The following is a 17,557-nucleotide window of genomic DNA, read 5'->3' on the forward strand; positions in this document are numbered from 1 at the left end:
GGTTAGGGTTAGGGTACGGGTAAGGAACATTTAACACAAAATATAAATAATGATAAAAACATCAGTGCTTTACAAAATTTGTTAGAGAAGCTAAATCGACAACAAAAGAGAAATCATAATTGATTGAAAACATAAATTGGTTTTCTATAAAAGCGTCAGAAGAGTAATTATGATCGATTGAAAACAAAAATCGGTTGTTGTATAATAGCATCAACGAAGTAATTAATGATCGGTTGAAAACGAAAATTGCTTGTTGAAAAATATCGTCAAAAAGGTTCATTTTGATCGACTGAAAACAAAAATTCGTACACAATAGAACATGAGCGATAGTGATGTCGCTAAAGCGCACGAAAACAAAATGACGACACAAGTGTTGGGACACACGATAAGATTAAGACAGAAACTTTTGATTTTCTTTAAAAGCTACCTGAACACACAATCTGTCAGATTTTCAAGAGATATAACAGGCTGGTGAGAGAGCAGCTCAAAGGTTGAAGGAAGAAACACCGTGACGTTCAAAAAGACTTAGAACAAAGTTCAGTTCGAATTTAACAAAGGCATTCTGGAATGTCTGGAGGCTGTAAACAAACTATTTAGAAAAAGGAAAAACGACAAGGCGAGAGACTTAATTTCGGGCAGTAGAAATACGTAAAATAGAAGAAACAAATTTGTTCCTCTTGCTGGCAAATCTTGAGCATTTCATAGTTATAGTGGTTTATCTAGATGACGGTTCGGGCTGTAGTGAATTGTTCAGCAATTGTGAGAAACGTTAAGCGTTCTTGTTACAGACGTTTACAAATGCAGGTCCCTTGGTAAATGTTCAAAAATCAATATAGGACCCAATGCAGAGTTAGAAAGGAAGGGATTATTGAGATTGTTTTACTTGAACTACTTCTAGAATCTTACGATACCTGAATCTGCTGCTTATGAATCATTAAATATCATTAAATAAATTAACGAATATACTTTCAAAAATGAAAAACAATAAAAGTCCTGGTTCTTATAGTTTCACAGTTAGATTCTTAAAAATATTTTGGAAACAGCTAGGTCAGTTTATTTTAAGATCATTAAATTAAGGTGGTTGGTCCTCGACAGATTTTGCCATAAGTATTCCAGTCAGGAGATTGACGGATTTAGCGAACTACCCAAGGTTACAGCCCGAGTGTAGAGGTTTAGGGAAGTGTTTTCACAAGACATTTACAAAGGTAGAAAGAGACAAAAGTTCGAAGGAAATAAAAGCCGTTTAGAAACCGTGAAATTATTCACAGATAGCCAGAATTACGCTAGAATTTCAGATAATGGTAGTATGAGTTTTCAGTTGCCGAGGATGTTTTTAACGTTTTCGCCGATCATAACATTTCATTGGATGTTCAGTGAGTACCAGGAGAGGAAAATCAGCAAGCTGATTATATCAATAAGGCGGTAGATTTTGATGATTGGGGCGTTAGTTAGGATTGTTTTTGAGTCTTTGAAAGATAGATTTGCAGACTGTAACAACAAAAAGTTTAATTCTAGGTAGTGGAACCCCATCGTAAGATACCCACGGTTGATTGCACTAGGCTACGACACACTCGTAACTGTGGGTCAACTCATCATCAATAGAAACCAGTCAATAGAGCCTATGTAAAATAACTTTTCAGTTTAGAGGGGAAAATATTAAAAGTATACGTAACAATATGGATGCGGCAATGAAGGCGTGATAGACTTATAGAGGTCTTTAGTGGTGTTTTCACGGCGTTAACAAATATTCGTTGTTTAGTTCCGCAAAAACACACAATTCTACATATATCCAGTATATATCTTGGGAGAGATCTTTAACAAAGGCAAATATAAATGAAAAATCTGAGGAATTCATATTTAGGAGCTGATTTTTGCAAGTCCGATACCCAGGGCCCGGGGAGTGGTGCTTGGAATACTTGGTAAGTTAGTTTTGAATACAACGAAAAATGGTCTCCATCATTCTTAGATCAGGAGGAACTACAGCATGGGCGAAGGCTGGAGTGTTTGGTCGCTTTTTCTAAAACACGGACGGTGACAAAAGGACAAAGGAAAAGACTGGTATGTAAAGGAAGATATCATGGGATCGACAACTGTCAGTCGGAGCCTCGGGATATAACAGGTTATTCCATAATTATACTCATTTTTATTTTGTCGAAAAGTGATGACGGTCTAAGGCCACGCCCATATTTCGCCAATATTTAGGTGTTGAGTTTTTTTTTATGATAAATGCTTAATGTTCGGTTATACGAAGTTAATTCGTAACCATAGCTAATACTATTATGTCACGGAGAAGCAAAAAGAACCTATAAGGTCGCGACTTTTAACTTATTGTCTTCTGATAATATGATAACAATACGTATATCCCCAATCTTACTTACACCAAAGATTAAAAAAAAAATGCGGAAAACATCAAAAAGTTGTTTCCCTTTGTCCATGTGGTAAATGTCGCGTCATCTCACGTGTGAGATTTAGTTAAAATTGCTTTTTGTTTTACCTCGCAACATTAATAAAAATATAATTTAGCGGCATCATGCTTGGCATTTTAAGCTTACATGACTATCACATATGGTACAATGTGCACAGTTATCGGTGACAAATGGTTGATATATTGATGATCACATGCATTCACAGCATTATATACAATATACATATTTATCATGTAATGTTGTAGTACTTAAAACTGTATCAGCTTCAAATTATCTTTTCATATTTCGATAACTCTGAGGCGCTGAAATAGATCGAAATTCATCTGTAATATCTTGTCATGTCAGACAATGTTTTACATACTGTGTCAATGTTTAATATTGTCATAATGACTTGTCTCGATACAAATAATCTTTGTTGATAAAAATAATGTTTCGTTATCATTCCTCAGATTTCTCGATAGTACACATTCATAGGAGGGGGTAATATTGACGGCTAATTTGTTATGAAATTCCTCTGAGCAAATGCCAAACTCCTGTTCTGGTTTGTTACATGATTACCAAGCCGCTGTTATTGTTCTTCAATATAAGGGCCAATAATTAGTCAACAAAACAAATTCCTTAAACTAATATGTACCAACAGGAAAGACCAGAATTGTTCAAAGATATTCTTAACAGCATATTGTGTAAAATGTGTTTCCCTGTTCTTCACAATGACATGAATCTTGCTGCAGACTCATGATTTACCCCAGAAGTACTGTATAATTGTTAAATTTCACGGGGTTAATATTACGCGGTTGTGCCAGTAAGCACTTATATTTTTGGTCTATATTAATATCGGGTCGGTATTTATTTTCGCGCTATATCTAGCATGTATGTCCCCGCGAATTCTACAGACTACAGGTAATACCACGCATTTGCATATTATGCTTTTAGGTTTCAGTTAGTCTTGCCAACTTTATCTTTGGATATGGAATGAAAATGTCGTTTAAAACATATGCACTCAACGTGGATAAACAATTTGACTGAATTGTTATCAAACCTTCCTAAGGCAATAATGCAGTCAATATGATCCTTTCTGTAAATACTATTACGTAAACTGTAGTATGTTTGTATTAGGTTGCTGATAGACAGAAAGTTATTGATGGATACGTTCTAGGAGACGAAATCACCTCACCACTCAGGGATCTGTTCTGAAGTAATACGAATATTAATAAAGGTGAAACTTACTGAAAATTGTACAACAATCCTAAAAAAAAAAAAAAAAAAAAAATCGAGTGGAAATCAACATGGAAAAGTAACCAGGGTTCTATAGTTCAATATCAACGAGGGAAAACATGAACTAAATAAAAACTTGTATTTTCTCTTTGTGGGGTTTTATATGTGGGATATCTGAGTCGACAGTTGATAACAATGTTGGAAATGGCCCGTTTTCCAATTCACTCTTTCATGAGGGCCTGTTACGAAGTTGCATTGCCTCATTTTCCTTGCTTTCCAAATTTGGTGTCAGTAGGTTCTTCTTTTCTGCGATTGAAGATCGACCAACATACATCTGTAATACCTGACTGGTTCACTTCTGTGTGGCGGATGTGGTCGATGAATCAGAATACGCTTATCCTTCTGGACCACCTGGTCTTATTCTCCTTGTACTTTGTCAGGGGTCTCAATGTAAATCTGTATTTTTGTTTTTGTTTTGCACTCTTGCCAGTGTGGCTTACACAACGAGATATTGATATCGTGATATCGTGATGCTGGAGAAAGGGACAAGCGTCTATTGTAAGGAATGACACAGAAACAACAAAGAATGGCGACATTATAACGACACTGTAATTTTAAATCAAAATCGATACAAAAGAACATGGACAAAATACGACGAAAATTTAATGTGAATGGAGACCCATGATAAAGTACACGGAGAATAAGACAGTGTGTTCTGGAAAGGTAAGATTCTCCCGGTTCATCGACAACACCAGCCATACAAACCAAGGTCCAACCAAAGTAAAGTCACATTCTCCAAATGTAAATCAGGGTGGTGACATTGGAACTAGTGAGCGTATCAACACGTATCGATAACGGTGACTTCGACACGAACGTTTTGTCGTTTGGAATATACTTACATTCTTACTATCCATTAGAAAATGTTCCGTAATAGCAGGTTGTGGCATTTACTGCATTTTGAGACCATAAAAAAGTCTGTAAATGTTCAAACAAAGGGACACAACTCATGATTTTGCTGTTTTGACGACTCATTCGAAATTCTTAATCTTCAGGTGATGACACGAACAACAGATAATACAGCCAATATAACGAATCGTATCAAGCGTATTATTTTCTCGATGAAAGTCATTTTTAACAAACTCGATAACATATTAATAGTTTCTGTAGAATGAACACCAATCTAGGCAAAAGTACATGCGAGCGATAGATGAATTACTCCTGATTATAAGAAACGCCGATCTAACTTTCAAGTGTTACTGTTTATTTCTTTAAAAAGAAAAACGACATAAACATAAAATGTCGGCCTCCTTCTTTTTATCAAAACAAAACCTACACGAAATACCTTGTGTAATTAAATTTTTGGTGACTTTGTATATAATTGTACACAGCAGAAGCTCTTTAAACAAGAAATTGAGGATAGACGGTCATGCAAAACATCTTAACATATCTATACAAGTACTACCACGGAACTGGTTGTTTTCTCTTCCCAATCTCCTCTAAGACTAGACAGAAACGTTTCCAAGAGCACCTGATGCTGGCCGACAAACTATGCCCAGTACGGACGATGTTTTTGCTATACTGTCGTTTCTTATACTTTATTGAATTGATTAGTTAACGCATTTGTTTCGTTTACTGTCAGTTTGTTTCTTGTTGTTGTTATTTCCGATCAAGAATTCAAGTCGAAGAAGAATCATGTCAATATAGGTTGTAAGCATTCCAAGCCCGATCGCTATACCACCTGACAGAGTGAAACAAAGGGAAGTAACTCTGATAGATCGGAATATGGTGTAGGGTAGATATAAAGAAGAATTTTAGCTAAGTAGAACAGACAGATATCAGTTTTTATAGATGTCTTTGATAAGTTGTATGCATATTTGATAGTTGGTTTTTATCAACATGACCGTACGTATAAATTATAAATTATGATTCTCATGAGTTAAATATATTTCCCTTGACTGTACACGGACGTTTTCAAAGATACGTTGCCAATGGTAACGGAGTTTTATTACCTCTGATCTTGACAAAGATGAAAATGTGTTTGGTGAAAATTTGATTCTTATGCAATGGTGATGTTAATGGTTTGTGTCAAATGGATGTCGAATGTAGTCAGTTGAAGATATGTTGATGCATAAGATGAGATTTGCAGAGCAGTATAATCCCATTTTATGACACTTTTGAAAATGGTGAACATCAATATCGAAAACCATCCTGATGCTTGTCGTGAGCTGTAGTCAGTAAGATTCCTACGATGGCTCATTTAACGCAATAGCATTACCGACATAGTTATAGTGGTTTATCTAGATGACGGTTCGGGCTGTAGTGAATTTTTTCAGCAATTGTGAGAAACGTTCAGCGTTCTTGTTACAGACGTTGACAATTGCAGGTCCCTTGGTAAATGTTCAAACATCAATATAGGACCCAATGCAGAGTTTAGAAAGGAAGGGGTTGGTCCTCGACAGATTTTTCCATAAGTATTCCAGTCAGGAGATTGACGGATTTAGCGAACTACCAAAGGTTACAGCCCGAGTGTAGAGGTTTAGGGAAGTGTTTTCACAAGACATTTACAAAGGTAGAAAGAGACAAAAGTGCGAAGGAATTAAAAGCCGTTTGGAAACCGTGAAATTATTCACAGATAGCCAGAATTACGTTAGAATTTCAGATATTGGTAGCATGAGTTTTAATTCTAGGAAGTGGAACCCCATCGTAAGATACCCACGGTTGATTGCACTAGGCTACGACACACTCGTAACTGTGGGTCAACTCATCATCAATAGAAACCAGACAATAGAGCCTATGTAAAATAACTTTTCAGTTTAGAGGGGAAAATATTAAAAGTATACGTAACAGTATGGATGCGGCAATGAAGGCGTGCCGATTCTTTGATAGACGTATATAGGTCTTTAGTGGTGTTTTCACAGCGTTAACAAATATTCGTTGTTTAGTTCCGCAAAAACACACAATTCTACATATATCCAGTATATATCTTGGGAGAGATCTTTAACAAAGGCAAATATAAATGAAAAATCTGAGGAATTCATATTTAGGAGCTGATTTTTGCAAGTCCGATACCCAGGGCCCGGGGAGTGGTGCTTGGAATACTTGGTAAGTTAGTTTTGAATACAACGAAAAATGGTCTCCATCATTCTTAGATCAGGAGGAACTACAGCATGGGCGAAGGCTGGAGTGTTTGGTCGCTTTTTCTAAAACACGGACGGTGACAAAAGGACAAAGGAAAAGACTGGTATGTAAAGGAAGATATCATGGGATCGACAACTGTCAGTCGGAGCCTCGGGATATAACAGGTTATTCCATAATTATACTCATTTTTATTTTGTCGAAAAGTGATGACGGTCTAAGGCCACGCCCATATTTCGCCCATATTTCGGTGTTGAGTTTTTTTATGATAAATGCTTTATGTTCGGTTGTACGAAGTTAATTCGTAATCATAGCTAATACTATTATGTCACGGAGAAGCAAAAAGAACCTATAAGGTCACGACTTTTAACTTATTGTCTTCTGATAATATGATAACAATACTTATATCCCTAATCTTACTTACACCAAAGATTTAAAAAAAAAAAATGCGGAAAACATCAAAAAGTTGTTTCCCTTTGTCCATATGGTAAATGTCGCGTCATCTCACGTGTGAGATTTAGTTAAAATTGCTTTTTGTTTTACCTCGCAACATTAATAAAAATATGATTTAGCGGCATCATGCTTGGCATTTTAAGCTTACATGACTATCACATATAGTACAATGTGCACAGTTATCGGTGACAAATGGTTGACATATTGATGATCACATGCATTCACAGCATTATCTACAATATACATATTTATCATGTAATGTTGTAGTACTTAAAACTGTATCAGCTTCAAATTATCTTTTCATATTTCGATAACTCTGACGCGATGAAATAGATCGAAATTCATCTGTAATATCTTGTCATGTCGGACAACGTTTTACATACTGTGTCAATGTTTAATATTGTCATAATGACTTGTCTCGATACAAATAAACTGTGTTGATAAAAATGATGTTTCGTTATCATTCCTCAGATTTCGCGATAGTACACATTCATAGGAGGGGGTAATATTGACGGCTAATTTGTTACGAAATTCCTCTGAGCAAATGTCAAACTCCTGTTCTGGTTTGTTACATGATCACCAAGCCGCTGTTATTCTTCTTCAATATGAGGGCCAATCATTAGCCAACAAAACAATTTCCTTAAACTGATATGTACCAACAGGAAAGACCAGAATTGTCCAAAGATATTCTAAACAGCATATTGTGTAAAATGTATTTCCCTGTTCTTTCACAATGACATGAATCGTGTTACAGGCTCATGATTTACCCCAGAAGTACTGTATAATTGTTAAATTTCACGGGGTTAATATTTCGCGGTTTTGCCAGTGAAATATAGAAATTTATCAAACTAATACAACTTATATTTTCACTGCAACGATGAACAGTGAAAATATAAGATTTTGCAGTGAAAATATAAGGTTTTGCAGTGAAAATATAAGATTTTGCAGTGAAAATATAAGTTTTCCGTTTTTAACCAATCAGAGCGGACCTTTGTATTCACCTCGTTGAAACTTGCCAATTTTTCCAATCGAAGCAGAGATAGATAAATTGGTTATTTTGCTGTATTTCTGAAATTTTCATACTAGTTTTTGGCAAAATATTCACTTGACGTTAGCTATTCATGCACAGATTCTCCTATAACAGCAGAAAACGCTTAAATTGCGTTGATCAGGCCTTTCAAAATGGCACCGTCAAGTTGACGTAAAGTAACGTCACAAAGAGATGACGTCATTACTGATTCCCGCACTTTTTTTAAACGGGAAACCATTCAATATCCTCCATATATTTTTGGTCTATATCCATATCGGGTTGGTATTTATTTTCGCGATATATCTAATGACAGCGAATATACGTTAGTATGTCCCCGCGAATTCTACAGACTACAGGTAATACCACGCATTTGCATATTATACTTTTAGCTTTCAGTTAGTCTTGCCAACTTTATCTTTGGATATGGAATGAAAATGTCGTTTTAGACATATGCACTCAACGTGGATAAACAATAACGTCTAGCATAATTTGACTGAATTGTTATGAAACCTTCCTAAGGCGATCTAAAATTGCTGTCAATATGATCCTTTTTGTAAATACTATTACGTAAACTGTAGTATGTGTGTATTAGGTTGCTGATAGACAGAAAGTTATTGATGGATACGTTCTAGGAGACGAAATCACCTCACCACTCAGGGATCTGTTCTGAAGTAATACGAATATTAATAAATGTGAAACTTACTGAAAAAAAAAAATCGAGTGGAAATCAACATGGAAAAGTAACCATGGTTCTATAGTTTAATATCAACGAGGAAAAACATGAACTAAATAAAAACTTCTTTTTTCTCTTTGTGGGGATTTATATGTGGGATGTCTGAGTCGACAGTTGATAACAATGTTGGAAATGCAGTAAACTACTCGTAGATTGGAGTTGTCTTTCTTGATCCAAGTATGTGTATATTATGTTTACTCGAATGACAGCCGGATTTCATAAGTCCACAGGTGCCTGACTCGTTTTTATAAAATAATAACATATAGAGTACATATAAATGAGAAAGGTTCTGAACTCCCCCAGGCTTGAAATCTGATGTATATATTTCTAAGTACCGTAGCTTCGGTTGTATTGGGTGGATGTTTTTCGAAGTAGGACTTAAATTGAAGAGAAATGGTAAATCTTTAAAATAAGCCATAACATGTTGTCGATTTCTCGATATTAGTTTACGAAATCGGGCGTGAAACTTCAAAATCCCCTCGATTTTGTTTAGTCGGACAAGTTGACGTAACGGGGTCACCACACTTTGACTCTATTGGACATAGCTTTAAATACGAAGTCCACGGGTTAATCACGAGGTACGCTTCATCAGATCACCGAATACAACTATTACATACACTTACTTTATGTATACGAGCACCCTATCGACGGCCCCGGGACTTTTTATGCATACTGATAGCAGACTTTCCACTTGAGTAGCCATGTTGTGTCAGCCGCGGTAAATTTGAACAAGCATTCTGATTGGTTCAACACATTTTCTATAACCAATCAGAATGCTTGTTCAAATTTACCGCGGCTGACACAACATGGCTACTCAAGTGGAAAATCTGCTATCAGTATGCATAAAAAGTCCCGGGGCCGTCGATAGGGTGCTCGTATACATAAAGTAAGTGTATGTAATAGTTGTATTCGGTGATCTGATGAAGCGTACCTCGTGATTAACCCGTGGACTTCGTATTTAAAGCTATGTCCAATAGAGTCAAAGTGTGGTGACCCCGTTACGTCAACTTGTCCGACTAAACAAAATCGAGGGGATTTTGAAGTTTCACGCCCGATTTCGTAAACTAATATCGAGAAATCGACAACATGTTATGGCTTATTTTAAAGATTGACCATTTCTCTTCAATTTAAGTCCTACTTCGAAAAAAATCCACCCAATACAACCGAAGCTACGGTACTTAGAAATAAATACATCAGATTTCAAGCCTGGGGGAGTTCAGAACCTTTCTCATTTATATGTACTCTATATGTTATTATTTTATAAAAACGAGTCAGGCACCTGTGATAAGTCTGTTGTGTTACTGGTATTTTAATTTCCTTAATTAAGCAAAACTTAAATAAACTGTAAACGACAGTATATATGGCTATTTTGTCAGTTTTAGTTTCTTACTCAGCAAACTGATGAAGTGAACCTAGGATGAGTATCAAGCATTTTGATAACTAGTCATCCTTTTGATTTGCTGAAGGTTTCGTTTATGGCGCGGATGAATACCTTAATCTCCTTATGTAAATATACCCAAAAGCACAAAGTGGACCTATACAATCTGAGATACTGTTTGTAATATATGATATATATCTTACCTAGTCTAATAAAGATAACGATTGGTACTTTTTACTTTAGCAATGTCTCATTATACTCCACTGAGGTAATCTATTCGATTATCGTGGCATAAATTTGCACACATACATGGATATTTGGGGGGAAAACTGACATAATGACTAAACCTTTAATGCAACTCATAAATCGATATAGTAGAGGGCTACAAATGCCTCTACTAGGAGAATAATACCACGTGTTCCGTGGTAGTAAGCGTCTTATGTTTCGTTGAAGAAACCCGCCATACAAATCTAGGTGACGTCACATTCTGTAAATTGATAACCAGGGTGGTGACACCGGAACCACTTACAATATCGACATCTGACACATCTGACTTTATAACGACAAATTCCGAACGATAACATGATGTCGAGAACATATTCTTCTAAAAAAAACAGAGTTACAGAAAAAGAAATATGTATATGCCAACGAACACGGAGCTAATGCTTCGTCGACTTCAACATCATTAAAGTCCTGAAAATGTTTAGTGCCGATCGCAGCAAATGTGAATCAAGTTGGTATAAATGCATTAAAGTTACATAACTGTGAATAATTTTGTAAATATCGCATTCACTAATGTAAATGAGGTTGTAAATATATCATTCACTAATGTGAATGAGGTTGTAAATATATCATACACAAATGTGAATAAGTTTGTAAATATATCATACACAAGTGTGAATAAGGTTGTAAATATATCATACACAAATGTGAATAAGGTTGGAAATATATCATTCACAAAAGTGAATAAGTTTGTAAATATATCATACACAAGTGTGAATAAGGTTGTAAATATATCATTTACAAAAGTGAATGAGGTTGTAAATATATCATACACAAATATGAATAAGTTTGTAAATATATCATACACAAATGGTAATAAGGTTTTAAATATATCATACACAAATATGAATGAGGTTGTAAATATATCATACACAAATATGAATAAGGTTGTAAATATATCATACACAAATGTAAATGAGGTTGTAAATATATCATACACAAATATGAATAAGGTTGTAAATATATCATACACAAATGGTAATAAGGTTTTAAATATATCATACACAAATATGAATGAGGTTGTAAATATATCATACACAAATATGAATAAGGTTGTAAATATAGCATACACACATGAGAATAAGGTTGTAAATATATCATTCACTAATGTGAATGAGGTTGTAAATATATCATACACACATGAGAATAAGGTTGTAAATATATCATTCACTAATGTGAATGAGGTTGTAAATATATCATTCATTAATGTGAATAAGGTTGTAAATATATCATACACAAAAGTGAATAAGGTTGTAAATATATCATACACACATGAAAATAAAGTTGTAAATATATCATTCACTAATGTGAATGAGGTTGTAAATATATCATACACACATGTGAATAAGTTTGTAAATATATCATACAAAAATGTGAATGAGGTTGTAAATATATCATACACAAATGTGAATAAGGTTGTAAATATATCATACACAAATGTGAATAAGGTTGTAAATATATCAAACACAAAGGTGAATAAGGTTGTAAATATATCATTCACTAATGTGAATAAGGTTGTAAATATATCATTCACTAATGTGAATGAGGTTGTAAATATATCATACACAAATGAGAATAAGGTTGTAAACATATCATTCACTAATGTGAATAAGGTTGTAAATATATCATACACAAATGAGAATAAGGTTGTAAATATACCATGCACACATGTGAATAAGGTTGTAAATATATCATACACAAATGTGAATAAGATTGTAAATATATCACACACAAATGTGAATAAGTTTGTAAATATATCAAACAAAAATGTGAATAAGTTTGTAAATATATCATACACAAATGTGAATAAGTTTGTAAATATATCATAAAAATATGTGAATAAGGTTGTAAATATATCATACACAAATGTGAATAAGGTTGTAAATATATCATACACAAATGTAAATGAGGTTGTAAATATATCATACACAAATGTAAATGAGGTTGTAAATATATCATACACAAATGTAAATGAGGTTGTAAATATATCATACACAAATGGAAATGAGGTTGTAAATATATCATACACAAATGTAAATGAGGTTGTAAATATATCATACACAAGTGTGAATAAGGTTGTAAATATATCATACACATATGTGAATAAAGTTGTGAATATATCATACACAAGTGTGAATAAGGTTTTAAATATATATTGCATCAATGTAAATAAGCTCGTAAATATATCATTCACAAATATGAATAAGGTCCTAAATATATCATACACAAATGTGAATAAGGCTTTAAATATATCATACACAAATGTGAATAAGCCTGTAAATATGTCATACACAAATGTGAATAAATTTGTAAATATATATTACACAAATGTGAATGAGGTTGTAAACATATCATACACAAATGTGAATAAATTTGTAAATATATCATACACAAATGTGAATAAGTCTTGGAAACATATCATACACAAATGTGAATAAGGTTGTAAATTTATCATACACAAATGTGAATAAGGTTGTAAACATATCATTCACAAATGTAAATAAGGTTGTAAATATATCATACACAAATGTGAATAAAGTTGTGAATATATCATACACAAATGTGAATAAGTTTGTAAATATGTCATACACAAATGTGAATAAGTTTGTAAATATATCAAACACAAATGTGAATAAGTTTTGTAAACATATCATACACAAATGTGAAAAATGTTGTGAATATATCATACACATATGTGAATAAGGTTGTAAATATATCATACACAAATGTAAATAAGGTTTTAAATATATCATTCACAAATGTGAATAAGGTTTTAAATATATCATTCACAAATGGTAATAAGGTTTTAAATATATCATTCACAAATGTGAATAAGGTTTTAAATATATCATTCACAAATGATAATAAGGTTTTAAATATATCATTCACAAATGGTAATAAGGTTTTAAATATATCACGAAGAAATGTGGTAAGGTTTCCATGTAATAACGTATCAACAGTTTTGAAAACATTCATCAATTTATTGCATTCAAGGAACAAAAAGTTTATACCACATAGAAAGAGGACTAAGTTAGAATATCAATTCATCAGTTTATGTATATAGATAGATAACAAGAATGTCGGTATATCATTGTTCCCCTGGACACATTCTATACTGATACCCTACTTAGTTATCTACTATGATTTACCTCTCATGATTTATCTCCCATGAGTTACCTCCCATGAGTTACCTCCCATGAGTTACCTCCCATGAGCTACCTCCCATGAGTTACCTCCCATGAGTTACCTCCTATTAGTTACCTCCCATGAGTTACCTCCAATGAGTTACTTCCCATGAGTAACCTCCTATGAGTTACCTCCCATGAGTTACCTCCCATGAGTTACCTTTCATGAGTTACCTCCCATGAGTTAACTCCAATGAGTTATCTCCCATGAGTTACATCCCATGAGTTACCTCTCATGAGTTACCTCTCATGAGTTACCTCCCATGAGTTACCTCCCATAAGTTACCTCCTATTAGTTACCTCCCATGAGTTACCTTACCTCCTATGAGTTACCTCCTATGAGCTACCTCCTATTAGTTACCTCCTATTAGTTACCTCCCATGTGTTACCTCCCATGAGTTACCTCCCATGAGTTACCTCCTATTAGTTACCTCCCATGAGTTACCTCCCATGAGTTACCTCCTATTAGTAACCTCCTATGTGTTACCTCCTATGAGTTACCTCCAATGAGTTACCTCCAATGAGTTACCTCCCATCAGTTACCTTATCTCCCATGAGTTACCTCCCATGTGTTACCTCCCATGAGTTACCTCCCATGTGTTACCTCCTATTAGTTACCTCCCATGTGTTACCTCCAATGAGTTACCTCCAATGAGTTACCTCCCATCAGTTACCTTATCTCCCATGAGTTACCTCCCATGTGTTACCTCCCATGAGTTACCTCCCATGTGTTACCTCCCATGAGTTACCTCCCATGTGTTACCTCCCATGAGTTACCTCCCATGGGTTACCTCCCATGAGTTACCTCCCATGAGTTACCTCCTATGAGTAACCTCCTATTACTTACCTCCCATGAGTTACCTCCAATGAGTTACTTCCCATGAGTAACCTCCTATGAGTTACCTCCCATGAGTTACCTCTCATGAGTTACCTCCCATGAGTTAACTCCAATGAGTTATCTCCCATGAGTTACATCCCATGAGTTACCTCTCATGAGTTACCTCCCATAAGTTACCTCCTATTAGTTACCTCCCATGAGTTACCTTACCTCCTATGAGTTACCTCCTATTAGTTACCTCCCATGTGTTACCTCCCATGTGTTACCTCCTATTAGTTACCTCCCATGAGTTACCTCCCATGAGTTACCTCCTATTAGTTACCTCCCATGTGTTACCTCCTATGGGTTACCTCCAATGAGTTACCTCCCATCAGTTACCTTATCTACCATGAGTTACCTCCCATGAGTTACCTCCTATTAGTTACCTCCCATGTGTTACCTCCCATGAGTTACCTCCTATTAGTTACCTCCCATGAGTTACCTCCCATGAGTTACCTCCTATTAGTTACCTCCCATGTGTTACCTCCTATGTGTTACCTCCAATGAGTTACCTCCAATGAGTTACCTCCCATCAGTTACCTTATCTCCCATGAGTTGCCTCCCATGTGTTACCTCCTATTAGTTACCTGCCATGAGTAACCTCCTATTAGTTACCTCCCATGTGTTACCTCCCATGAGTTACCTCCCATGAGTTACCTCCCATGAGTTACCTCCTATTAGTTACCTAATATGAGTTACCTCCCATGAGTTACCTCCCATGTGTTACCTCCCATGACTTACCTCACATGGGTTACCTCCCATGGGTTACCTCCCATGAGTTACCTTACCTCCCATGAGTTACCTCCCATGAGTTACCTTACCTCCGTTGAGTTACCTGCCATGAGTTACCTCCTATGAGTTACCTGCCATGAGTTACCTTACCTCCTATGAGTTACCTCCCATGAGTTACCTTACCTCCGTTGAGTTACCTCCCATGAGTTACCTCCTATTAGTTACCTCATATGAGTTACCTCCCATGAGTTACCTCCTATTAGTTACCTCATATGAGTTACCTCCCATAAGTTACCTCCCATGAGATACCTCCCATGAGTTAGCTGCCATGAGTTACCTTCCATGAGTTATCTCCCATTAGTTAGCTCCCATGCATTACCTCACATGAGTTACCTCCCATGGGTTACCTCCCATGAGTTACCTCCCATGATTAACCTTCCATGAGTTACCTCATATGAGTTACCTCCCATTAGTTACCTCCCATGAGTAACCTCACATGAGTTACCTCCCATGAGTTACCCCTATGAGTTACCTCACATGAGTTACCTCACATGAGTTACCTCCTATGAGTTACCTCCCATGAGTTACCCCCTATGAGTTACCTTCCGTGAGTTACCTCCAATGGGTTACCTCCCTTTGGTACCCTGGCGGAAAGTCGAGAACCAAGGGAGAGCACCCGTCCAGCTAACACCCATTGATCCGTCTTCAAATGTCCACATCGGGACACTTTTGTGTTGATCGTATTTTGTTATCAATCGATCTTTAGATGAAACAGATCGTGGTGGTAAAACACTTTGGTCGTGCATTGTTAAAATGGTTTGAAACAATAACATTTGAGGGTGCAGCAAAGCCTTGTGAAGTTATATTTGTATGTAATAACGATATCAGCTAACAGATTATCGATCATAGCTTTTACCAATATAAGTAGAAATTTCATAAACGTATTTGACCAGAAACACTTGGATTATTTACGATCAGAAACCTGTTTTTCAGTACACATTATCATCACCAGTAATGGGTAATGACGTCATAACCAGACAGCCATTTCCGGTATCAATATGGGAACGACACGTTAACATCAAACACCCCGCAGACCCAGACAAATACATTTGCTTTATCTTAGTGAATTGTAAACAATTTAGTGTTTTCACATCTTGATTCAAAAGCTCTATATCTTATTGAAAATAATACAGCGTCCTTAAAAGTCAAATTCAGATTTTAATTACTTCACATTCTATCAACACTATTACCCTTCAAAGAATTTGTCCAGACAATGGAGGACAGCAGACTCGATCAAAACTCTTTATAAACTGATTTAAATGAAGTAAGAGCATGATGACATTTAGAATGAAAAGGTTTTCTTACTGATGTAGAATAATAATGGGATTTTTTTTTCAATGGGCGCGATAATGAGCATATCAGAAAGTTCATTGAAAATGCTATACTGTCGATATGACCCTTTAATGTTTTATATACATGTACCTATATTAATTTTAATGACGTTGATATAAGATAATTGTATTGATTAAAAATATGTTTATTAAGGATAATTATTAATAATTTTCTCGTTAACTATCAAGTTCCGGTTACAAAAAGTATTAAACAGACCTTCTACGTGTATATACAATATATTAGATATTAACATCATGATATATTATCATAGTGGATAATAAACCGCTCCAAGAGTTCATCAAACACGAAAACCATAATTTAATTAGAATGACATATCTTTACAACATACAGACAAAGATACTCCTGATAATGTTATACATTTCTCTGTTGTTTAATAACAGAAATTCCACAAGGTAAACACGTATGACCAATATCAAAACAAACATACAAATAAAAAAAATAAAAAAAAAAAAAAAAAAATGATCAGAAGAATATCAGATTTCTATCTAGGATTAATAATTACGATACTTTAGAATAAAAAAAATATTATGATCAATATTGACATGAAACAGAAAAAAATCATTTCAAAATTACTAGATTCATCTCTAGACAAATCATTAAGATTCTATATCTTAACAAAAGCAGTACGACAAACAGTAGCAGCAGATTAACGAAGGTATTCTTAAGAAAACCAGATTAAAGGCTAAAGGTTAAAGCCT

The sequence above is a fragment of the Pecten maximus genome, chromosome 16 (genome assembly GCF_902652985.1).
Source record: "Pecten maximus chromosome 16, xPecMax1.1, whole genome shotgun sequence".
Taxonomy (NCBI): Eukaryota; Metazoa; Mollusca; class Bivalvia; order Pectinida; family Pectinidae; genus Pecten; species Pecten maximus.